This window comes from Pelodiscus sinensis, chromosome 25 (genome assembly GCF_052426305.1).
Source record: "Pelodiscus sinensis isolate ZL-2025 chromosome 25, ASM5242630v1, whole genome shotgun sequence".
NCBI lineage: Eukaryota > Metazoa > Chordata > Testudines > Trionychidae > Pelodiscus > Pelodiscus sinensis.
The window spans coordinates 6,729,802-6,755,103 of record NC_143076.1 but is presented as its reverse complement, the minus strand read 5'-3'; the positions used below and the strand labels follow the sequence as shown (position 1 = coordinate 6,755,103).

Here is a 25,302-nt window from a genome sequence, read left to right as displayed (position 1 = left end):
TAAACTCCTCTTCTCCCGCCCCAACCTATGTGCAGTATCAGATTCCGACAGGTTTCCAGCTTTACACCCAGTTTTGCAGTGAGGAATAAGGTCAAATGAGTTGTCCTAAGAACGTATGCAGTGAAATGATGACTGGCTCCCAGACTGGAGAACCCAGCATCTCCCTCCTTCCAATACTTCCACTCTATCCAGCAAAATACATGTTCTCTTTGGAGAGGACAACTGAGGAGGAGACTAGCTTATAAGCAATTTCTGTATCTGAAATACAGATTCCACTGTAATAAGACACCCATAGCACAAATCAATCCAAGACGGAGATGAAAATGAAGCTTCAGAGGTTATAGCATCAGACTCGACAGGAGGCTGGAAAGATGATCGCTGCTGCAGGTTGATTTGTATTCCTCGGGGCTGTTACGACAGGGCCTTGATGGGCCATATGGTCGCGTCTTGACCCCTAACTCTTCTTATGCCCTCAGCACAGTAGGGCTCACTGCTGCTGGCTTCCATTCCTTGTTATTCTTGGCAGTGGGTGGCTTGGATTCTAGGGCAGTTCAACCTCATAATGAAGAGCATCAGATGGAGACCATCTGGAAGGAGCATCCAACTTTAACCTTGAGGGCTGCTTTAAAAAGGACCTTGAGCCTCAAATGCTGCCTTCCCACAGAGAAATGGGCTTTGTAGAATGCTCTTCTGAACACACTTGGGTCTTGGGAGCTATCAACCTCTGAACAAAACAGCATTTAGCCATTGAGGCTTGATGTTTACAGGAGCTCCATCTGCTTTGTGCCACATTACCAGATCAGTTGGGTGACAGCAAAACGGGGCTAGGAAAGAGACAATTCATCCTGGGGAGCTGGGAAATAGATGGCCAAGTGTATTGCAATAGTAATAAATCATTTAGCAAGCCACATTAGCGCTGAAAAGTGGGATAGAAAATCGCAGTAACGCTTAACTTGGACCAGGGAACAGTGGAGAATGGAGCAGTTCTGAGTTAACTCAATGGCATCTCTTCCCTTCATTTCCTTCTCATTCACACTCCCTTCCCCTAAAATCACCTCTGTGATTTCTTCATAGTACTACTTTGCACCTCCATCAGATCTTTTCATTTCAAGCTTTAGTTGGGATTGGTCCTGCTTTGGGAAGGAGGTTGGACTTGATGACTCCTGAGATCTCTTCCAACCCTGTGATTCTATTATTCTAAGGTTCTCCGTGAGCCTGATGTCAGTGAAACGTCTCTCCAGGTCTCAACAAAGGCGGTAAATAGAACTGTGCAGAGAAAAGAAATTCCATGGCATAAAGACTTTGATGTTTCAAATAGTCTTCATGCCCATTAGGAACAATATCCATTAAAAACTGAAATTCCTCATGAAAGAAAATTTAGAACAACACATGGAGATTGATCAAAACATTTTCTTTTAATTTTGTCTTGTATTACATTACAAGCTCAGCCAAAATCAGAACAAAAAAAGTCATTTCAAAAGGGAAAAGCAAACGCTTTCATTGTGCAAAATGCCAAAATGGGACACTTCAACATTGCTGTGGCTCTTTTTTCCCTCATTTCCTCCTAAATGATGTTTTGGAAAAACGAACATGATTTTGGAACACATTTTAATTTTACAGCACTGCATTCCCTGATGTAAAATGGCGTGGCTACAGCTTTTCCAATCAGCTCTGTTACTCATCTCACCCTAAACAACACAAGGGGTACATCTTCACTGCACGTTTATTTCGAAATAAGCTATTCCAATTAGCCTCAAAATGAGTCTGAGGCCGGCTTCCCTAACGTAGATGTGCTAACTCGATTTAGAGCCCCAGGAGGCACTAGGGAGGAATAACTTAAAATGGCCCCGGTGAGGGGCTATTTCTAAATAGCAGCAGTGGAGCATCTAGACACGCCTTATTTCAAAATAGCTATTTCAGAATAGGCGTTATTCCTCATAGGTTTACAGATTTCGGAACAAGCCGCCTGTTATTATTTTGAAAGAATGGAATGGCTGTGTAGACGCTCATACTGTTATTTCGAAATAACTGTGCATTGTGGACACGCCCTAGGGGACTATGCAGATAACAGAACAATTTCCTCACCTTTTTCCTGAATAAATGCCCCTACCCACAGGTCTAAACTCAAATGCAGGCAGTATAACAAATCTATTATCCACCGACCATGGAGATAGCTAAGGGTATGTCTACACTACCCCCCTAGTTCGAACTAGCAGGGTAATGTAGGCATACCGCACTTGCAAATGAAGCCCGGGATTTGACTTTCCCGGGCTTCCTTTGCATAAACTGGGCGCCTCCATTTTTAAATCCCTGCTCGTTCGAACCCCGATGCGGCACGGACTAGGTAGTTCGGACTAGGCTTCCTAGTCCGAACTACCGTTACTCCTCATGGAATGAGGAAGCCTAGTTCGAACTACCTAGTTCGTGCCCCGTGTAGCCGCGCTGCACGGGGTTCGAACGAGCGGGGTTTTAAAAATGGCGGCGCTCCGCTTATGCAAATGAAGCCCGGGAAATTCAAATCCCGGGCTTCATTTGCAAGTGCGGTATGCCTACATTACCCTCCTAGTTCGAACTAGGAGGGTAGTGTAGACATACCCTCACAGACTGAGGTGGATTCTGATGTAACGGAGAAACCGGGTGAAGACACCCTGAGCCCTTTCCAGTCCTGGATGGCCTATGCGATGTTGCTCCCCCATGTGAGCAGGTGGGAGCAAAGGGAGACTTCCCCCCTTTGGCGCTGGGCTGTGTCAACCCATGGCAGTGAGCGTGTACAGTGTAAGAGACATGCTGTGGGAGCCATTGTCACAGCATCACTGGGAGGTGTGGAATTTCCCGGCTCTCCCGAATCCTGCTGTGTGCTACAGTTTAGTCATTTGATCCCCGTTGACAAAGGTCAACGCCTCTTGGAAAAACAGAGAAGCTGACAGAAACAGGGTGTTCTTAGTCTCAAAAGGAGACCGGCGGCCACAGAGCAAAGGAGAGAGAAAGACAGAGGAAGCCATTTGGATCTCTGTGACAAGCGTGTCCACTGGAAGCAACACAGATATCGATGGAGTTACCTGGATTAACACCTGTACAACCAACAGCAGCACCTGCCCCAGAGATAACTAGGAAAACACGCTGCTCACAACAAGACCATTCCCTCAACACAGATAAAATGCTCCCGCCCGACAGCATCTACACAGAAAAGAAAAACATGACATCTAAAAAGAAAGCCTGAAATGGGGATTAGTCTATTCATCAGAGCAGTCCCTCTGCTATTCTTCTGCTATGAGCTTTCCTCCTTCATTTGATTTGAGGAGAGGGTTTGGCTCTCACTGGAACAGCAGGGCTGGAATTGAGCTTTCTCCTCCCCACCACCCATTTGATTTCTCTCAAGCTGAAATCCTGATTGCCTCAGTCTACGGAGCTGGCAACAACACATTAACCTGTCTGAGAACAGCCAGGGCCAAGGGCGGCCAGTTGGGGATATCAAAGGGTCGATTCAGTATTCCCGAGCTCCTGGAGGCCCAGACAAAGGAGCAGCAGCGGCCAAAGGAGTCAGCACCATGGTGGCATTTTCATGCCTCACAATTAACCTTCACCTTGGTAAACAAGCGGTGAGCCCTGCGTGGCAAATTACACACCTCACTGTTAATGAGGTTTTCTTTTCTGAGGAGAATGAATTATTAGATGAATTTGCCTGCCTCTCATTTATGTGCTCTCTCTCTCTCTCTCTCTCTCTCTCTTTCACACACACACACACACACACACACACACACACACACACACACACACACACAGCCTTTGTTATAAATGCACAGCCACAGGTGTGCACAGCAAGCAAAACGAAAGAGACAGACTTGAGTGAATTACACTTTACCTCGAGCATTATGCGGCAAAGACTAGTGGCTGGTACGGACACTGGTGGATGGAGGATTAGGTGTGGGAGGGCGGGGGCGTTTACTGGAAAAACAATGCTTACCAACGCAAACGATCGTATGTCTGGGAGACACACGCGAGAGCCCTGATTTCACAAACCATCTCTGCTCAGGAAATGAAACACCCCTGAAATTCAAGTGAAGTCACTGAATTCTGATAGATTTAAGCATTTGCTTATGTGTTCTGCTGAATTAGGGACTCGTTCCTTCCCCTTTGTTAGTACAAGTCAAAGCTCCCTTGTCCTGCACCCCTGGGACCTGAGTGGTCGCAAACAATGAAGTTTGCCGGACAAGGAGGGTGTAAGGCTCGCTACCGCCTGCTACTGCCTCCAGCCTCCCGCCGTGCCAGCCCCGACCATGGTGCCGATCTGGGCTGTGCGCCCAGCTGCCGACCCTGCTGACTCCTGCCCTGGCCGAGACCATGTTCCCCATCACGCCAGCCCCGTTGGGGATGTGCTCCCCACCACCAGCCCAAACCGGGCTGCGCTGCTGAACCTGGCTAGCCGAGGTTCTCTGGTCCAGCGATATTGCTGGACCAGAGGGTCCTGGATTTTAGAGGTGCGACCTGTACAAGAAGGCTGAAATTGTCAAAGCCACTCAGGGACTTGGATTTTCATTCCCCATTCCGATTCATGGGGACTAGAAAAATGAATTGGAATGGAAACTGGGACTCCAACGCCCACTTCAGAGGTGATATTTCTTTAAATGTTCAGTGGTATCCTGGGAGTCAGTCAACTGATTAAAGCTATGACACTCTTCTCACATCCTCTCTGCCACGTTACCAAGGCTGTTCCCAATAGGAGAGCTGCACATGTGCAGTTTAGTTAACAGTTTGTTCTAGGAGAGGGCACAAAAGAAAAAAAACGCCCTGTACTTACTGCCTCCACATCTCCAACAAACTTCCTCTTACGGTTCAGACTTGAGGGCTTCACTCCCCAAGAATCCTATTCTAGACCGAGGGACATTCCTCCATCACGAGCCGACATGGCATCTGAAATTATTATTCCACCTGGACTATCCCAATTGTTAAAGGTAACACATCCACTTGAGACAAGGAAAGCAAGAGAAATCATCGTTCCAAAATAGAGCCGCAGACGGGAGAAAAGAGGCTGCTGTCAGGACTACAGAGGGGGGCACTTTCCTCATGCTGAGCACGACAGGAGAGCATGGTTGTAAATGTGCTAGTGCAGGAGACAGTCTTTCTGCTGAAAAATGCTGCCCTCTCCCACGAAGACCTTTGCTACCTGGCTAGAGCAGCTAACATTCATCACCTCTGCACCAGATCTTCATGTAATTTCTTGCTGTCCATATGTCCAAACAGGCCTCCACTGAAGCTTAGGAACAGAGACAGAGTCAGTCTGTCTGACTGCCCAGCCATGCTATTTCCAGAACATGCATCACTGCAGGATCTCAGCATAGACACAGCATCTAAGAATCAAAGACAACATCAACCAGGAAGGCTAAGAGTAAAAACCAGAACAAAAGGTTCCACTGTCTTGGTGGGCCACATAATACACAGCACACGCTCAACCCTGAAGGATTGCCAAGACTTGGACACGGAGAGGAAAAACACTTACAAACAAACAGGAAAGCACCAGCATTTACTCATCTGATCTGAACACCACCTCCTGAGAAGGACGACTAACACAACAGACTTATAAGCAATACCTAAGAGGATAAGTGTAATTGGCTTGGAATGGGATGCCTATAATCACAACTCCATGGAGAGGTTAACTGGCTAATTTAACTAGGTGGCAGGCTAAGTGTTAACCCTTCTAATTATAACCTGCTAGAACATGGTCCGTCCACATCCTGACAACCGCTGGCCCCCACTGGAAGCTGAAGAGTTAAAGCGTTGATTTGAGGGGATCGGAGATGCTGTGGCTTGAACACCGCCTAAAGACACTCCACTCCCGCGCGCTTATTGAGTTTGATTATTTGCATTGTGTGATTATAAGGTATAGCACTGCCGGAATGGATTAGCTGTGCCGCTGTTATAACAAGGTTTTGTTATACGGTCTGATAACTGATTGGTTCTTGTGAGCAATCACAACAAACCACATGCCATCAATGCTGCCGTGAGTGAAATATGTATCCTCACGTTCTCTGCCCAGTAAGCGCTGAGCCAGTGTGTGTTTGCACCTGGCGCTGCACTCAGAAATCAATGGATGTGATTCATCCTATTCACCCTGTCTTAGAAACTCGGGCAGAGGGCTTCACTCCCATGTTCAGGGTGTAACTGATCAGCAGCTTGGGGGTAAATGAGAAATGCACCCCAGGTCAGAATGACCAGAATTAGGTGTGCTTCTGTGTGTGTGTGTGTGTGTGTTACCCTCTTTCTGTGAAGCACGGGGTATGACTCTACTACTGGGATCTAGGTATATCGCACTTTATCGATTCCTTGCCATGGCAGGGGCCTCAGGCATTGATGGCACCTGCAGTTCTCCTGGTCTCTGTCGGAGTGTCTACACAACAACTAGACACACATGTCTGGCCCAGGTCAGCCAACTCAGGCTCACAGGGCTCATGCTGCAAAGCTGTTTCACTATGTAGATCATCGAATCATAGAAAACTAGAACTGGAAGGGACCTCGAGAAGTCATCAAGTTCAGTCCCCTGCCCTCACGGCAGGAACAAGCACCATCTAGATCATCCCTGACAGACGTCTGTCTAACCTGCTCTTAAATATCTCCAGTGATGGAGATTCCACAGTCTCCCCACACAATTTATTCTGGTGCTTAACCACCCTGACAGGACATTTTTTCTAATGTCCAACCTAAACCTCCCTTGCTATAATTTAAGCTGCAAGTCCTATCATCAGAGGTTAAGAAGAATAATTTTTCTCCTTCCTTGTAACAGTATTTTATATACTTGAAAGCAGTTTCCATGTCCCCTCTCAAGTCTTCTCCTTTCCAGACTAAACAAATCCAATTCATTCAGTCTGCCATTCTTCCCTCATAGATCCCGTTTTCTAAAACTTTAATAATTTTTGTTGGTCTTCTCTGAACCGTCTCCAATTTCTCCACATCCTTCTTGAAATGCGGTGCCCTGAATTGGACACAATACTCCAACTGAGGCCTAATCAGCACAGAGTAGAGTAGAAGAATGACTTCTTGTGTCTTGCTCACAACACTCCTGTTCATGCATCCCAGAATCAGGTTTGCTTTTTTTGCAACAGCATCACACTGTTGACTCATTTTTAGCTCATGCTCCACTATGACCCCTAGATCCCTTTCTGCAGGACTCCTTCCTAGACAGTCGCTTCCCATTCTGTACGTGTGAAACTGATCGTGTCTTCCTAAGTGAAATACTTTGTACTTGTCCTTGTTGAATTTCATCCTATTTACCTCAGACCATTTCTCTGGTTTGTCCAGATCATTCAGAATTGTAATCAAGTCTTCCAAAGCGCTTGCAACCAGCTGTCTGGGGCTCAGCTTCTAGGGCCCTGTGAGAGCAGAACCCGGCCTCGATGCCTTCATTACTTGCTAATTTGCAATGGCTTAGCTTAGAATCATAGAATCATAGAACTGGAAGAGACCTCAGAAGGTCATCAAGTCCAGCCCCCTGCTCTAGGCAGGACCAGTTCCATCTAAATCAACCCGGCCAGGGCTTTGTCAAGCCGAGACTTAAACACCTCTAGGGATGGAGACTCCACTACTTCCCTAGGTAACCCATCCCAGTGCTTCACCACCCTCCTAGTGAAATAGTTTTTCCTAATATCCAACCTGGACCTCTCCCACCACAACTTGAGACCATTGCTCCTTGTTCTGCCATCTGTCACTACTGAGAACAGCCTCTCTCCATCCTCTTTGGAACCTCCCTTCAGGAAGTTGAAGGCTGCTATCAAATCCCCCCTCACTCTTTACTTCTGCAGACTAAACAGACCTAAGTCCCTCAGCCTCTCCTCATAAGTCATATGCTCCAGCCCCCTAATCATTTTGGTTGCCCTCCGCTGGACCCTCTCCAATTCGTCCACATCCTTTTTGTAGTGGGGGGCCCAGAACTGGACACAATACTCCAGATGCGGCCTCACCAAAGCCGAATAAAGGGGAATGATGACATCTCTGGATCTGCTGGCAATGCTCCTCTTAATGCAACCTAATATGCCATTAGCCTTCTTGGCTACAAGGGCACACTGTTGACTCATATCTAGCTTCTCATCCACTGTAACCCCCAGGTCCTTTTCTGCAGAACTACTACTTAACCGGTTGGTCCCCAGCTTGTAACTATGCTTGGGATTCTTCCGTCCCAAGTGCAGGACTCTACACTTGTCCTTGTTGAACCTCATCAGATTTCTTGTGGCCCAATCCTCCAATTTGTCTAAGTCATTCTGTACCCTATCTCTGCCCTTAAGCGTATCTACCTCTCCCCCCAGCTTAGTGTCATCCGCAAACTTGCTGAGGGTGCAATCCATCCCCTCATCCAGATCATTAATAAAGATATTGAACAAAACCGGTCCTAGAACCGAACCTTGGGGCACTCTGCTAGAAACCGACCGCCATCCTGACATCGAGCCATTGATCACTACCCGCTGGGCCCGGCCTTCTAGCCATCTTTCTATCCATCTTACCGTCCATTTATCCAATCCACAATCCCTTAACTTGCTGGCAAGAATATTGTGGGAGACCGTATCAAAAGCCTTGCTAAAGTCAAGGTATATCACATCCACTGACTTCCCCATGTCCACTGAGCCAGTTACCTCATCATAGAAGCTAATCAGATTGGTCAGGCACGACTTGCCCTTTGTGAATCCATGCTGACTATTCCTGATCACTTTCCTCTCATCCAAGTGCCTCAATATGGATTCCTTAAGGATCCCTTCCATGATTTTTCCAGGAACCGAGGTAAGACTGACCAGCCTATAGTTCCCTGGATCATCCTTCTTCCCTTTTTTGAAGATGGGCACTACATTTGCCTTTTTCCAGTCATCCGGGATTTCTCCCGATCTCCACGACTTTTCAAAGATAATAGCCAAAGGCTCCTCAAGGACATTTGCCAACTCCCTCAGTACCCTTGGATGCACTAAGTCCGGACCCATGGATTTGTGTATGTTTAGCTTTTCTAAATAGTTCCTAACCTGTTCTTTACCCACCACAGGCTGTCCATCTTCATCCCATCTTGCGTCACTTGGCGCAGAAGTCCAGGAGCCGACCTTGTCCGTGAATACAGAGGCAAAGAAAGCATTGAGTACTTCAGCGCCCCCCACATCATCTGTCACTAGGTTACCTCCTTCATCCATTAGGGGCCGCACACACTCTCTGATCACCTTCTTCTTGTTAACATACCTGTAGAAACCTTTCTTGTTATCTTTCACATCCTTAGCCAGTCGCAATTCCATTTGCGCTTTTGCCTTCCTGATAACCCCCCGGCATTCTCGAGCTATACCTTTAAACTCCTCCCTGGTCATTTGTCCAAGTTTCCACTCTTTGTAAGCTTCCTTTTTGTGCTTAAGTTCACCAAGCATTTCCCCTGTAAGCCAGTCCGGTCTCCTACCATGTTTGCCTCTCTTGCTACGCGTCGGGATGGTTTCTTTCTGTGCTTTCAATAAGGCTTCTTTAAAATACTGCCAGCTGTCCTGGACTCCTTTCCCCTTCATGTTAACATCCCAGGGGATTCTGCCCATCAGATCTCGGAGGGAGTCAAAATCTGCTTTTTTGAAGTTCAAGGTGTGTATTTTACTACTCTCTTTTCTTCCTTTGGTCAGGATCCTGAAATCTACCATCTCATGATCACTGCTTCCCAGGTTGTCACCCACCTCCACTTCCCCTATTAGTTCCTCCCTGATTGTGAGCAGAAGGTCAAGCTGTGCACGGCCCCTGGTCGGATCCTTCAGCACCTGTGTCAAGAAGTTATCCCCAACACTTTCCAAAAGAATGTTCTGCAAAGCAAGCTCTGCCCACATACCGTATATTCCGGCGTACAAGACGACTTTTGATGTTAAAAAACATCCCCCAAAAATCGGGGGTCGTCTTGTACGCACGCCTGGGCTGCCCCCCCGCCGGCTTCCCCCGGGGCTTTGCAAAGCTGCTGCGGCTTTGCTCCCAGTGCCTCTGGTCTGCTGGGGACCGTCTCCAGCAGACCAGGGACACCGGGAGCAAAGGAGGCGGAGGGGCGCTGGGGTATAAGATGAAACCCTATCTTTTAATTAAAAAATTAGGGGGTCGTCTTATACGCTCAGTTGCCCTATACGCCGGAAAATACGGTACATAATAAAAGCCCAGAGTAGCGTTCACTTCAAGGGACCCATTTCCACATTGCACCTGCAAATCCTTCTAGGACAAACTGCCATTCAACTGAGAACTACAGATCCACAACAGCAAAGCATTGATGGGAGGGATTCAGTACGTTTGGAGCTAGGACTATGGTTTTAAAAAGCAGGGGATGGTTTGTATGCTTCCACAAGCATGTGAACGACCCCTGAACGTTCCAAAATGTGTTGACATGACACAAGAACAGATTCCTGGGGGCCCCTGATTGCTTCTTATGATGTGCAGAACAAAGCAATCGGATTAGCAAAAATGATTTGCCCAAGGTGCATTGTTTATACAGTTATCAAACCTCATGCTTAAGAAAAGAAGCTGATTGGCTAGGGACTCACCCTCTACAGACAGATTACTGTGTTGTGGAAGATGGATGGCTTTCTCTGACACATCTGGGACTGACTAGGGATGTAAGCAACTAATCGACTCGTCGACTCTCTGATAAGCAAAAGCTTACTGGATACTCAACACACTTCCCCTCCTTGCTGCCTCTATCAGAAAAAGGCAGCAAGGGGGTTAGAAGAGGAGGAGGGGCTGGGGGGAGCCAGCTAAAAGCCAGTTTACCCCCAGCTTCAGTTCTGTGGGAGGAGGCAGGGGTGCAGCAGTGGTGTTCCGCCTTTGAAATGTACAAGGCTACGGCTACACTGCTGGTTTTTTGTGGAAGAGGATATGCACATGGCACGCTCGTTTGCATATCGTCTTCCGATTCTTTTTGCAGAAGAGGTTTTTGTGATAAAAAGGCCCGTGCAAACAGGACCATTTGTCAGAAAAAAACCCTTTCGTGCAAGATCCCGTAAGCCTCGTTTTTTGAGGAATAAGGGATCTTGCACTAAAGGGGTTTTTTTCCCCGACAAACGGCCCCGTCTACACAGGGCTTTTTATCACAAAAACCTCTTCTGCAAAAAGAATCAGAAGAAGATATGCAAATGAGCATTCAATTTGCATATCCTTTTCCACAAAAAACAGCCGTGTAGCCGTAGCCCAAGAGTTCCAGCTGGAGTTCTCCGGGTGGAACCTGGAGCCAGCGGGAGTCCCCTGGGCTCCATGCGACTATTCAATTCATTTATTAATCTAATTTTTAACATCCCTAGCACTGACCAGTGTCAGAGATGGGACACCCGACCAGATGGACCCTCAGTCTAATGCAACATGGAAATTGCCCTCTTGCTAGACTTATCCTCTGTCGACTCTTTGCAAAGGTTGAGACGTGTCAAAATCTTACAGGATTTCAGCACTGCAGAGGGGGCTAAGAGAAGAAAAAATCAGGGGGAATAAATCCTAACTTAACCTTTCAGAACCTGAATATGGTTTTTTATCTCAGCGTGTAAAAGGGGCCTCCGGAGGGACATAAATGCTCAACTGAAGGCCCCTTAACGCTCTCAGGGAGGTGGAAAGGGTCTTCACTGTATATAAGAATCAGTTTTCTTTTCTATTTACTTCCTGAACCAAATCACCCATCATTATAACAATCCCTGATGCTGAGTCAAGCTAGGAGGAAGGTACCCTGGATAAATCAGCAATGCAGTGTCTGGTAACACAAAGCCACACAGGGAGCGCGCGAGCCACCCTGCTGAGTTCTTAATCCGTGAACTTTGCCACCACCCTCCCAAGCTGCCTGCTGATTTTTATACCATGTTGCATAATTAATCCATCAACATTCTGTGACGAGGTATAAATATTAATAATACGATCACACAGTTGGCTGTTCCTTTTAAAATTCAAAGTCTGCAAAGATAAATCGCGCACTTAATCTTCGCCGGCTTTGAAGAGGGTGTCTCAAAAAATAAAATAAATAAAGACATAACGAGGATAGGTTTGACTTTGAAAAAGGATTGCCTGCTTTTACCTGGCTTTGTCCTCCCTTTATCTCTGTGTCTGTCTGCTCCCTCTGCCGCCAAACACAGATCGGAGTCGGAGATAGCATCATTTCCTCCAATGGCTTACTGCCAGGAGGCTGTACCTCTGTCATCCGAGTGGCACAAAAGACAGGCTGTAGGCGGCACTGTACAATGGGCAGAATTGAGCTGAATACCCAAGGCTGCCATTGCCCCTGGAAGCATAGGGAAAAGCTTTACATAGAAGTGGCTGAAGTAAAAAACCTAGAGCGTGACTCCGGCGCCTCTGGGGAATGCAGTAGAGAGGCATTCCGCAGTCCCTGTGCTGAGAGAACTCTCCCCACGCAACGGGATCCCTTTGTCCCGCCCTGGCCCGTTTACCCAGTGTTAAAGGGAAGTGGGGTGTGGGAAGATGTCATCCCCAGGGAGCTTTGAAATGGACCTTAGCAAGGGCGGGAAAGCAGCCAGCATCCACATTCAGAAAATGAGGCGGGGCTTCTCAAAGCAAGAGCATTACGTCAGGAACCCCGGCGCCACTGAAATCAGTGGAAGCTGGGCAGCTAACTTCCTGAGGCCCTTCAAAAAGTCCACCCTCTAGGTCCTGATTCATGGAGGCACTTCCGGGCATGCTCACCTAGCAGCGCAAGCAATCCAATGGAAGTCAATGGGACTGGTCACACACGTGAAGTTACACGTGGTTGAGCAGCCTCAAGAATCGGAAGCCAAAATAAAATCTCAAGTTAGACACCGGAGGCAGCCTGGCTTGATTGTATCACTCTTAACTGTTTGCCAGCAGATCTAGGGACATGATTATTCCCCTTTATTCAGCACGGGTGAGGCCTCTTCTGGAGTACAGGCAGTCCCCGGGTTACATGGATCCGACTTACATCGGATCCCTACTTACAAACGGGGTGAGGCAACCCCGCACTAGCTGCTTCCCCCCAGCAGACCAGGGAGACGCGGAACGGCTTTTCTCAGCAGACACCTCAGCTTGAGAATAAAGGACTGAGAGAAGTGAGGTGTGGGAGAATAAAACTGAGCTCTGGAGAAATGTTTGGCTAGAGTTTCCCCTACAATATGTACCAGTTCCGACTTACATACAAATTCAACTTAAGAACAAACCTACAGTCCCTATCTTGTACGTAACCCGGGGACTGCCTGTACTGCGTCCAGTTCTGCCCCCCGTCACAGAAAGGATGCGGATGCATTGGACAAAGTCCGGCAGAGGGCAAAACAAAATTATCGAGGGCTGGGGCACATGATCTACGAGGAGGGGCTAAGGGATTTGGGCTTGTTTAGAAGAGCGAGGGGGGATTTGAGATCAGACTTCAACTTCCTGAAGGGAGGTTCCAAAGAGGCTGGAGAGAGGCTGTTCTCAGTGGGAGCAGATGGCAGAACAAGGAGCAATGGTCTCAAGTTGCAGTGGGGGAAGTCTAGGTTGGATATTAGGAAAAACTATTTCCCTAGGAGGGTAGTGAAGCACTGGAATGGGTTCCCTAGGGAGGGGGTGGAATCTCCATCCCTAGAGGTGTTTAAGTCCCAGCTTGACAAAGCCCTGGCTGGGATGATGGAGTTGGGGTTGGTCCTGCTTTGGAGTAGGGGGCTGGACTCGATGACTCCTGAGGTCTCTTCCAGCCCTGGGATTCTATGATTCATGGTCTCACCTTCCTAGTATCTGAGCACCTCACCCTCTGAAATGTATTTCCCCCGGGGATGGGAAAGTGATATCCTCTCTGGACAGAGGCATTCAGGGACTCGCTTGTCATGCCAGCTGCCGTGGCAGAAGGGATAACTGAACACTGGTCCCCCACAGCCCCGATGAGTGAGACCAGTCCAGAGTTCCCTGTGAGTTGTGTGCTGAAGCAGCTACTCAGGAGAGATTCAAATGCAGCTCAGCGAATTAGCTAAGGGCCCACAGCTACGTTGGGTTTTTTGGTTTTGCTTTGTTTTGGTGGGTGGTGCACATTCACACATGCCTCGGTGCACATACAAATATTCAGCACATGGATGGAAAAGATGAGGGGGAACACTGGCCCAATCCAGCCCCAGCACTGACCTGACTCCACCAGATACGTGTCTTCAAGAAGAGGACAAGGAGGGTGCTGCCAAGACTTTGTTTCCTATTCCTGTCTCGCCACGATAAAGCCCTTGAGAAAACCCTCTGCCCCCAGACAGACGTTTCCTCTCAGCAGTCTCCCCTTCCACCCTCCCCACCAACTCTGCGCCCTTGATCTGCATCTCAGGTGAGGCAGCTCATCGACCCCACAGGGAGCTCTATCTCAGTTATATCTCAGGTTGACATGTGTCATCCTGTGTCCTCAGAAGGAAACTCTACCAGCTCACTGAGATTCAAGAGCAAAGGCCCCATTTCAGCACAGCACAGCTGTGTCTACATTGGCACCCCTTCCCGGAAAAGGGATGCTAATGAGACCAGTCGGAATTGAAAATTCCACGGGAGATTTAAATATCTCCCGTGGCATTTGCATGAACATGGCTGCCGCTTTTTTCCAGCTCGGGGTTTTGCTGGAGAAAAGCGCCAGTCTAGATGGGATCTTTCGGAAAATAAACCCTTTTCCAGAAGATCCCTTATTCCTACTTTCAAGGAAAGGAATAAGGGATCTTCCGGAAAAGGGCTTATTTTCCGCAAGACCCATCTAGACTGGCGCTTTTCTCCAGCAAAACCCCGAGCCGGAAAAAAGCGGCAGCCATGTTCATGCAAATACCGCGGGAGATATTTAAATCCCCCGCGGAATTTGCAATTCCGACTGGTCTCATTAGCATCCCTTTTCCGGAAAGGGATGCCAATGTAGACACAGCCCACATGTACAACTTCATGTGCAGGAGGAATCCCGTCCGTATTCAGCAAAGCACTTTGTGTGCTCAAGTCCCACGTCCACAGCTTAACATTAAGCACGCGTTTTAGTGCATTGGTAATGGGCAACTTCCTAGACTGCCAACAGCATCCCAGGATACAGATGGAAGCAAGTGTTACTGCCCCAGGTTAAACCTGTTTCCAGTTTTAAATAAGTCAAATGCATGGGGGTAAAGTGGTTTCCAATGTGGAATTCAGGAAGGTGTTTCTGCTCCACCAACCCAAGTCCTGCACTCAGCCAGGTCTACAGTACCAGAGAAAGTTGACCTAAGAAATGTAGCTCCAGCTATGAGAGTAGCATAGCCAGAGCTGACAAACCTTAGGCAGAATTTCTCCAGTGTCCACACTGTGGGAGATCGATGGGAGAAACTTTCCCATCCACTTCTCTTACTCCTTGCAACCCAGTGGAATACCAGGGTCAATGGGGATGCCATCAGCAGTCGATTTATCTGGTCCTTCCTAGACCTGCTAAATCAAATCCTGAGAGAGTGATCTCTGCAGTGCTGATCTCCTGGTAAGCGAAGACAAGACTTTAGTTATTTTTGCTTCCCTCTGGAATATCAAGCAGGGAACATCAGACAGGCCCTTTCCATACAACCAATTTGTCATCACCACCAGGGGAACAAGCTAGGTGACGCTGGTTAGCGCGGAGGATTGAGAGTTGCTCTGCAAGGCAGTTGCCTACTGTTTCCAAGCACATCTTCATAAAGAGAAGGAGGGCGGGAAAGCGCAGCACCCTCCCCACTCTCTGTAATACAAATAAGGCAAAGCGACGGCAAACGCTTTCATCAACACTCCAGTCACTTTGTTTTACAGAGTACTGAAATGAAAGGGATACTTTAGATTAAAAGATTTGTTTAATGGTCTGATTAATTCATTCCAAACACAGGCTGTTCCAAGGATCTCTGTTAGCTCTTAACCTTTCCAGCGTGGTTTTGTGTGTGCGAGCGTGTTGATGTGTTTTAATTAAACATTCAGCTCTTGCTGCTTCTATCTGGGTTGGAGCACATGGTTTTTGTTCTTTACATGGAATTAGGAAGGGGGGGGTCAAATGCTTCTTAAAATAAACACAAAGGCGCTTGTAAATAAGGAGGGGGAGCGAGGAAGCACACACCTGCATGGCTGCACACGCCATGGACAATTACCCCATTCACCCCGGTTCAGTTCACAAAATTAATTAGCATCCGGCGTGGCTGGTCCATATTAGTTATGAGCTAATGAGCAGGAGACGCTGCAGTTTCGGAGGCAAGCTGGGTGCAGTGTATGTATTCAACAGCACTCACCAGAAGGCCCCATGCAGCTCCAGGTGCTGCTGCTTGGTCGTCAGGGCAGGATGTGCGCTGCATGCTTTGAAGCTGACTGAGTACCGGCGCTGTCCCCCCCAGCCCTCCGAGTTGCCTGGGGTGCGCTGCACAGCTCTGGCATCGATTTAAAGTACCCGGTGCTCCAGCTGCCACTGCTCCTGTGGTAGCCGTGGCAGTAGCCAGGAGATCTGAGCCTTTTTGAATCACTGGGCCCCGAGCACCTAGCTATTGGTAGGCCTGCCTGTGGCCAGTTGTGGAGCACTAAGTGCAGTCCTGCTAGCCTTCCTGCTGGTGGCAGCAACACCCACTCATGAGGGGTAGTGTGTAAACTAAAATGAAAGCAGCATCTTAGGACTCCGTCTGGGAAAAGGAGGAGCTGTTGTAAGGTGCTGACTGTGCACAAGTAACAAGAGATCTGGCATGGTCTGGGGGCCCGTGTGGCACACCCTACAAACGGCCGGCTGCCAAGAGCAGCTGAGAGCAGTGTCGCTCAGCTCCCATAGCCTATGTTACTGGCACCAAAGGACCAGGGTGTGACATTACCGGGGTTTTGCTGTGAACATGCAGAATATTGTTGCACCCACTGTTGTATGTTTGCCTGTGGACCACGGAGTTTTATAATGTTTTATGTAATTTGCTTAATGGGTAGTGCGAGAATAAATGTTAAACAACTAGAACTGTGCCAGCCGCCCTTCTCTGGTTAACAGGGCAGAACAGTTTTCCAGGCCCTTAATAAAAATCCATCAGGCAAACTGCTTGTGTCTGTATCTGATGTCAAGACAGAAAGAGATCAGAAGGAGCCTTGTGATTCAGCACAATCACACGGTTGTGTTCTAAAGAAAATAATTCATAATGAATGAATGAAAAGTTCGTAGTAATAGAAGCTTTGTATTAGGAATTAGACTGATACCTTTTATATGAACAGTTGTATCCCTTTTCCCATGTGTGAAATGGTTGTGTAGTTTCTGGGGAGGGGGCGTGAGAGAGTTTGGAAAGTGAGGGTTTGGAGAGATAACAACGTGTAGGCCCAACAGTTTCAGAGTCCAGACAGTGGAAGAGGGGAGGGGTCTGGAAGACTCAGAGGCGTGAAGGTACCATAAATTGGGCCCAATACAAAGTAGACCGATGGAAGACATATGGGCAGCCTTGGAGTGTTAAGAAGCAACAAGACAGCCTTGGAATAACACTGGGAAGGAGACTCCAAGGGTATGTCTACACTAGCCCCCTAGTTCGAACTATGGTGGCTAACGTAGGCATTCGAACTTGCAAAGGAAGCCGAGATTTAAATATCCCGGGCTTCATTTGCATGTTCCTGGGCGGGCGCCATTTTTAAATCCCCTCAGTTCGAACTGACTGCCCATGGCTACACGCGGCAGTCAGAAGTTAATCCAAACTGAGTCCTTAGTTTGGATTAACTGTTACACTCATTGCAGGAGGAGTAACAGTTAATTCGAACTAAGGACTTAGTTCATATTAAATTCTGACTGCCGCGTGTAGCCGCATGTAGCCGCGGGCAGTCAGTTCGAACTGAGGGGATTTAAAAATGGCGCCCGCCCAGGAACATGCAAATGAAGCCTGGGATATTTAAATCCCGGGCTTCATTTGCAAGTTCGAATGCCTACATTAGCCAGCCTAGTTCGAACTAGGGGGCTAGTGTAGACATACCACCACTTACTGATGTCAGATGGCAAAGAAGAATGCCTCCCAGATAAACAGATATTATGCAGAATGGATGGAGACTGATTAAGAGCTGATGATGCAAAATGAATAGTCCTGGATGGGAGAAACGTCCTATAAAAGATGGGGTGTCTTGCATGAATCTCAAGGTCTTGTCTTGTCAACATCAGAGTGTCAGTCCGGACCTAGAGAAGCCCCCGCTCCTCCCCCTCCCATTTAACTTGCCTGCCCAGTAAGTTAATGTGAGCAACTGACTGGTTGTGGTTGAGGGGGAGGGGGAGGGGGAGAGGCTTGTCTTTATTAAGCATGTGCTAATTGTTTTTCTACTGCATTCTCAATAAATGCGGCGTATTGCCTTTTCCCCTGAACAAGATCCCATGTGATTCTTATAAGCATAACACGCTCCCAAATTTTGTACAAAGTAGGCCAGGTGAGGTGTCTGTTGAAAGCTCCTGCTTTGTGGATTCTGTTGACACTATTCGTGAGCATGGCTCATTGCTGTATTGGAAGTTAAAAGTACTGGCTGTGCACTGATATTCCAAACATTTGCTTCTGGGCGATAGCAACAGGCTTCACCCATCTCCACAGGAGTGCAAGTGTAGGGAATGCAAAGGAAGGCTTCTCAGCTATCTGTTGACAAACGCCATCTGCGGAATGGGGATCTCTGTAAGTCGTGTTTAAACTCGGGGAGGCCTCGCGCATCATTATCATCTCCTTAGCGCTTGAGCTGTGCTCTCCCTCCGCAGAGCTGGGAAGACAGAACTTCATTTATCCTCAGACAGCCAAACAAGGACATGCTGTCGGAGGGAGAGGGGGAAGGTGATAAACGGGCACATTAATAAAACAGGTGAGCAATGCAGCGTGGATTAAGTGTTCTTTCCAAGTCCTAAAACTGGCAGGTGCCTGGGATTCAAGAACCAGGTTTCATTCTCATCAAATGGGATCTCCATGGAGACAGCTCTTTGGGTACCACTGGTATCACTGGCATATTGACCAGTGGAAATCCATTATGATAATGAGTTCAAATAGTCAATGGCTCTTCCAAATGTATTCTCACATCTTTCCAGGCTTCATGGTAAATCCTGTGCTAGCAAAATGCAGGCTCAGCAGAACGTACGGTCAGCAGCAGCAATATGAAGATCCATCGTCATGAGTCAAGCAGCAGGCAGATAAAGCCTAAGAGGCATTTAATTTTCACACAAGGTGATATCACTTACAGGAGATCATGGCTCGAGCTTTTAGTTTCACTCTCTCCTCTCTGCTCCTGCCTGTAGGATTGGTGTTATATATTGACGTTAAGCTCAAATGACTCAAGAAGTTCAGTCCTGGCATCTTCTAAGAGTAATCATCTTCCAAAACTAATCTCTTATACTCCCTTTCAAACCAAAGGTTCCTCGGCACTTTGCAATCTCCATATTAAAAGGCAATTTAATAGTCTGTGACTTTAGCAGGATGGTAGGTTTACTGATGGGTGATGGGGGTTGCCTGGTTATGAGAGGTGGACTTACGTAATTAAAGACTGTATTATAACATACACCCACAAGGGGCCCAATTTAAGGCTGCCAGGCCATCTTAACACTGACATTTTAGGTTTATGCATTACTGTTTATATGGGGTCAATTTTATTGATATTGATATGTCCAGTCTATTTGCTGTGCTGCAGGTTTTTTAAAATATGTGCATAGCCTATTGCCTATTTTAATTAGTGCAAATCCTAAATAAATAATTATACTATTTTGCCTGCATGGAAGTGCAGCAGCCGCCTCTGGGGTGGAAGGCGGTAGCTTCACAATATTACAGAACAGTTTAGAACAAGGGGTTCTACAGATTCCAGAAGGGAGTGGATACTTCTCTGGATAACTATATTATCCATACCTACAGCAAGGATTTTAAAAAAGCCAAATAAATATGCATTCTGGAAAGGATACAGACCCTACTATATCAGAGAATAAGCCAACCTCTGACTGTTGGGAGTTAGAACAATGCCCTCTCCCTTGGGCAGGTTACTGTATAAATGCCTACCACACACAAAGGGTATGTCTACACTACCGAGAAGATTGAAGCTGCAGCTGCCGATCTTCCAGGGTTTGAATTAGCAGGTCTAGTTAGGATAGCTAATTTGCACTGAGAGGGATGCTTTGGTTGATGCCGGTAGTCCAGCTTTCACAAGAAGTAAAAGAAGTCAAAGGAAGAGTGTTCTCCCTTCGATTTCCTGCACCGTGGACAGTGTCAAAGGCCAAGTTAAGGTACACGGACTTCAGCTACACAATTAACATAGCTGAAGTTGTGTATCTTAATTCAACCTTATCCCATAGTGTAGATGTAACCAGAGCAACTTGCACTTTCCTTTGTTGCACCTGATTTTGACCACTGCGGGAGACGAGAACACAGAACCAGTTTCTATGTTCCCAATTCCATATCAGATGCGGAGGGAATTGTATAGATGATAGGAAGAAACAATTACCCATATAGGTGAAGGATCTTAAGCTAAATTAGCTGTCATGGGATAAGAAGGAAGTTCTTTCAATGGATTGATAACTGGTTAGAAGATAGGGGAAAATGGTAAGTTTTCAGAATGGAGAGAGGAAACTAGTGGAGTCCACCAGAGTCCATACTGGAACCAACCCTATTGAATACATTCATAAATGATCTGCAGAAAGTGGTAAATAGTGAGGTGACAAAATTTGCTGTTGATACTAAACTGCTTCAGATAGTTAAGTCTGTGCAGACTGTGAACAGCTTCAAAAGAATCTCACAAAATAAATGCAAAGTAATGCACATTGGAAAACATAATCCCAACTATACATATAACATGATGGGGACTAAATTAGCTGTTAGCACTCAAGAGAGAGATCTTGGAGTCACTGTGGGTAATTCTCTGAAAACATCCACTCAATGTGCAGTGGCAGTCAAAAAAGCAAACAGAATGCTGGGAATCATTAAAAAAGGAATAGCAAGTAAGACAGAGAATATTTTATTGCCTCTATATAAATCCATGGAACACCCACATCTTGAATACTGCCTACAGATGTGATCACATCATCTCAAAAAAAGATATCTTGGCACTGCAAATGTTTAGAAAAGTGCAACAAAAATTATTAGGGGTATGTAATAGCCGCCATATGAGCAGAGAATAATAAGATCTGAACTTTTAAGTTTGAAAAAGAAACAACTAAGGGGGGAGCGGGAGGTTATGATAGAGATCTATAAAATCATGACTGGTATGGAGAAAGTGAATAAAGAAGAGTAATCTACTCCTTCCCCTACCACAAAAAGTAGGGGGTCACCAAATGAAATTAATAGGTAGCAGGTTTAAAACACACAAAAGGAAGTTTTTCTTCACAACGCACAGTCAACCTGTGGAACTCCTTGCCAGAGGATGTTGTGAAGGCCAGGAATGTAACAGGGTTCAAAACAGAACTAGATAAATTCATGGAGGATAGGTCCACCAATGGCTATTGGGCAGGAAGGGTAGGAATGGTCCTGTAGCCTCTGTTTATAAAGTTTGGGAATGGGCACCAGGTGATGGATTGTAAGACAGGATGGCCTGACCCAGTGTAGCCATTCTTATGTTATGGCCATGCCAATGCCAGGTGCCCCAGAAGGAATGATCAGAAGAGCTAATCAGGTGATCCATCCCCCATTGTACTTTCCCAGCTTTTGCTAAATGGAGTCTGGGGATACCATCTGTGCTCACAGAACCCCTCCTCCCCCCAAAAGATAAATTTTTGTTTGAAAAAAAGACATTTTTGTTGAAAAAAAATATTTCTGGTGTAGAATTTTGACATGTTCTGCTCCCAAATTCTTGGAATTCATGTGACTTACTCAGACAAAGGATCTGGTCTACAGTGCTTCCACAAGTCAACCTCCCAGACCAGGCTGACACACTTGTAGTAGTGGGGATTGCCGTGGTACACAAAAAAAGCAGTGTAGACATTATGACTTGGGCTCTCAGACCCCCTCCCCCTGCCCCGAGTCAGGTTTAACAGGCCTAGCTGCGATGTCCACATGTCTAGTTTTAGTGTGCTGGAGTCCCCACTGCCACAAATGTGTCAACAGAGGCTGGGAGGCTTGTTCCCAGATGCAGTGTAGACACACCCCAAGAGGCATCTTTTGTCCCTCTGCCTAGAGCGCATGATAGATTTGCTCCTTCACACCAGCACTAGGTAATTACTCTTCCTTGGACTGGCAGCCTGCCTCAGACAGCGTGGTTTCTGCAGAACAGAACTATAACCAAAACTGACATTAATGAAAGTAAATAACTTTTTCTGTACTTCAACCGTAACTGTACTAAACGGGTTCCATAATTGAAGTGATAAGGGAAAGTCAGATGTAAAAACAAATATAATTAAATTAAAGCGCCCAGACAAACCACATTTACTGTAAACTAAAGTCATCATCTTCCAAGTGAAAAGTATTTTTGGTGACATTAACTACCCTGTGCTTATCAAACCAATGAACTGGAAGGGGAACAATAATGAATCCAGATGCCTTTCCCAAGAGGATGCGCCATACAGGGAGTGAGGCATTGGAACTCCTGGATTCTTGACCAAAGCTGTGCCCATCAACTGAGGTTTTTTTGTGCCTCGGTTTAGCCTTGTGTACCGTGGGGATAACAATAGCCCCCTCACAGTTGTGTTATTTATTGCAGTAATTAATTATTTCAGTGCACCCCGGTGCCCTCCAATGAAATTTGCTACCTTAAAAGGTGTTATCAGAGAGAGGGATTATCAGAAGTAATCAGCATTGGCCAAATTCTGCTCTCACTGAACTCAATGGGATAGGAGTTAGGCCAATCATATGAGCTTTTGAAATCCAACCCACAGTAGTTCAATTCTAATAATTAATTCAATACCCTAAAGCACGCTGGAGCCTGTAGCTAAAATTCTAATGACCTCAATGGAGCAGGTTCTCAAACCCCATCATTAAACGTCATTGCCTTCTGTGGATTTGTTCCAGTTGCACGTAAGTATCAGAGCAGGACTTAGGCCTTGCACCTGTTCACTTTCCCAAGCTCACTGCACGTTGCAACCTGGTTTTCTGCCTGAAATATTAAAGCTCTTGGGCTACCCCTCCAGAGGAGAAGTAAGGACCAGTGCTGGCACCAGTCTCTTCTGCAGGACAAGATAATGTGTATGATTTGCTAAAGTAAGTTTGACATTAATTAGCAAGAATCTCACTGGCAAAGACTCACACTGAGAGCAGATGTGTCACAGACAGACTCTCATCTCCTTCTCCCCTGCTAGGTGGATGGGGGGGGGGGAGCGGGATATTCAGAGAGGCCGTGTTGAGATTGACTGTCAAGACTGGAGAAAACTTGAGGCATCCTCTCAGTAACCGGTGTGGGGACTCGAGTGGCAGACAAGGCAAGACCGGAGGGCATTTGAGCTCCAGCGAAGTCTTTCTTTGGAGAATGCTGGGAATAGGTTGATTATTCAAAATGTGCACACATGGTGATCTAAGCGTGAATTTGGAAATACATAATCTCTCTGAAGCAAAATGCAGGACAATGTAGCACTTTAAAGACTAACAAGAAGGTTTATTAGATGATGAGCTTTCGTGGGCCAGACCCACTTCCTCAGATCATAATCTCTCTGGACCCCTGCATCCTAATTCAAGCAGTCACTTCAGTCCTTCATCCACAGGGCTCTCTGAAGTCAGGCCCATGGAGATGACTGGGTACATGCCCTGTCCAGGAGCATACTGGCAATCAAAATAGGGCTGGGAAATGGGTTGAGAATGGCCCTCCCCATGACGTCACCCCTGCGTGCCCCTCAAGCCCCGCCCTGTGTCATGTCCGGCATGCGGCACAGGCGGCGGGTTGGGCTCTGTGTGCCACATACAGCCGCTCAGAGTGAGGGGCAACGGCGTGTGGACACGACGGCCCACCAGGAAATTCCCAGTATCCCACCAGGCCAGTCCACCCCTGGCCCTGTCTCCTCAATCTGGACTTTAAGCTTGTGTTTTTCAAAAGTAACGAGTGTTTTACAGTTGGCTTTAATGGCTGCAGATGTAGGCCAACATTGAGCTTTTTTTTCCTTTTTAATCTCATGCCTGGCCTTGACAATACCATAGCCCCAAACTCCACTCTTTTCTGTACGATGATTATTTACTCAGCAAATTCCCTAACTCAAGAGGCAGCTGCATTTCTGAAGCGATTCCTATATAGTGCCTAATTCTGATCTAACGTACTTGGGAGTAAATGAGGAGTGATCCCACCAAATTACAGCAATGCCCCTTTGCTATGTATATTGCCCAAATCAGTCTCTGTGCCAAAGGATAAAAGGACACAAATCAGACATCGGGAATGATAACACACATTAACCTGCAGGGAAACATTTTAACCTCCATGGACACTCAGTAATGAATTTGAAAGCAGTCATTCTTCTACAAAAAGAATTTAAAAAAACAGTTACAAAGGGAGACAGCTGAACTGGAGTTCATTTACAAATTCAACACACTCAACCTAGGATTGAATAAGGATCTCAACTGGTTAACACATTACAAAGGCAATTTCCCCCTCTCTGGCTATTCACATCTCCAGACCAAATGCTATGTATGACCACTTCCACCCTGGCTTGATTAGCTTCATTAACACAAGCAACTTCTCCCTTAGCGATACACCTGTAACTTCCACTCCAATTCTGGAAGTTACAGTAACCAAGTTCTGAAACTTCCACTCCAATTCTTCTGATGAAGTGCATTTTACCCAAGAAAGCTGATGCCCTAATAAATCTGTTAGTCTCTAAGATGCCATAAGACTCCTCGCTGTTTCTCTTGAGTTAGTCGTACCAATGTAAAGCTGGTGTGAGAGATGAATCAGGCTCATAGTTGCTTTCTGACATTTTAGAGGAAGATATGTGGTTAAATTCCCTGCACTACATTGCACTGTAGTTCGACATAAGATACACAATTAGAGATACACAAACCGCGTATCTTATTTCGACCTTGTTTCGAATGAGCTTATTTCGTAATTTGGTGCTATTTACTCAGCACCAAATTTCAAAATAACCCACTATTCCAAAATGTCCCTTACTCCTCGTGGCATGAGGTTTACAGAGACGTTGGAATAGCGAACCTAAAATAACGGGCTTGCTGTTAAGACACGGGTTAGCTGTTTCAGGATACTCCAGTGTCCCGAAATGTAGCATACGAGTCCAGGACTTGGACTGTGTTCATCCCCCAAATAAAGCAACAAACAATGCTCTGGATGATAGTAAATGGCGTGAGAGTTTAACTTGGCAATGCCCATTCTTAATTTATTCTCCCTCCATCTGTGTTTTATGTGCATCAAGTGTTACTCCAAAGCCTTCTGCACGGTTATGAAAGGGGGAAATATAATTCTGGGGCCATTACACTAATGTCATACCATTCTAGGTTGCTCTATTTTCTTTCATTTCCTGAGGTCTAAATTGAAATCCTGCTCAGAGAAGAC

The 25,302-nt window shown here is 46.6% G+C and overlaps 1 protein-coding gene across 2 annotated transcripts in view; it reads right to left on the bottom strand.

The window, feature by feature from the left end:
- The window catches only part of OPCML (opioid binding protein/cell adhesion molecule like), a 1,015,531-nt gene that overhangs the window by 283,516 nt on the left and 706,713 nt on the right, over positions 1-25,302 (bottom strand). The window lies entirely within an intron of this gene.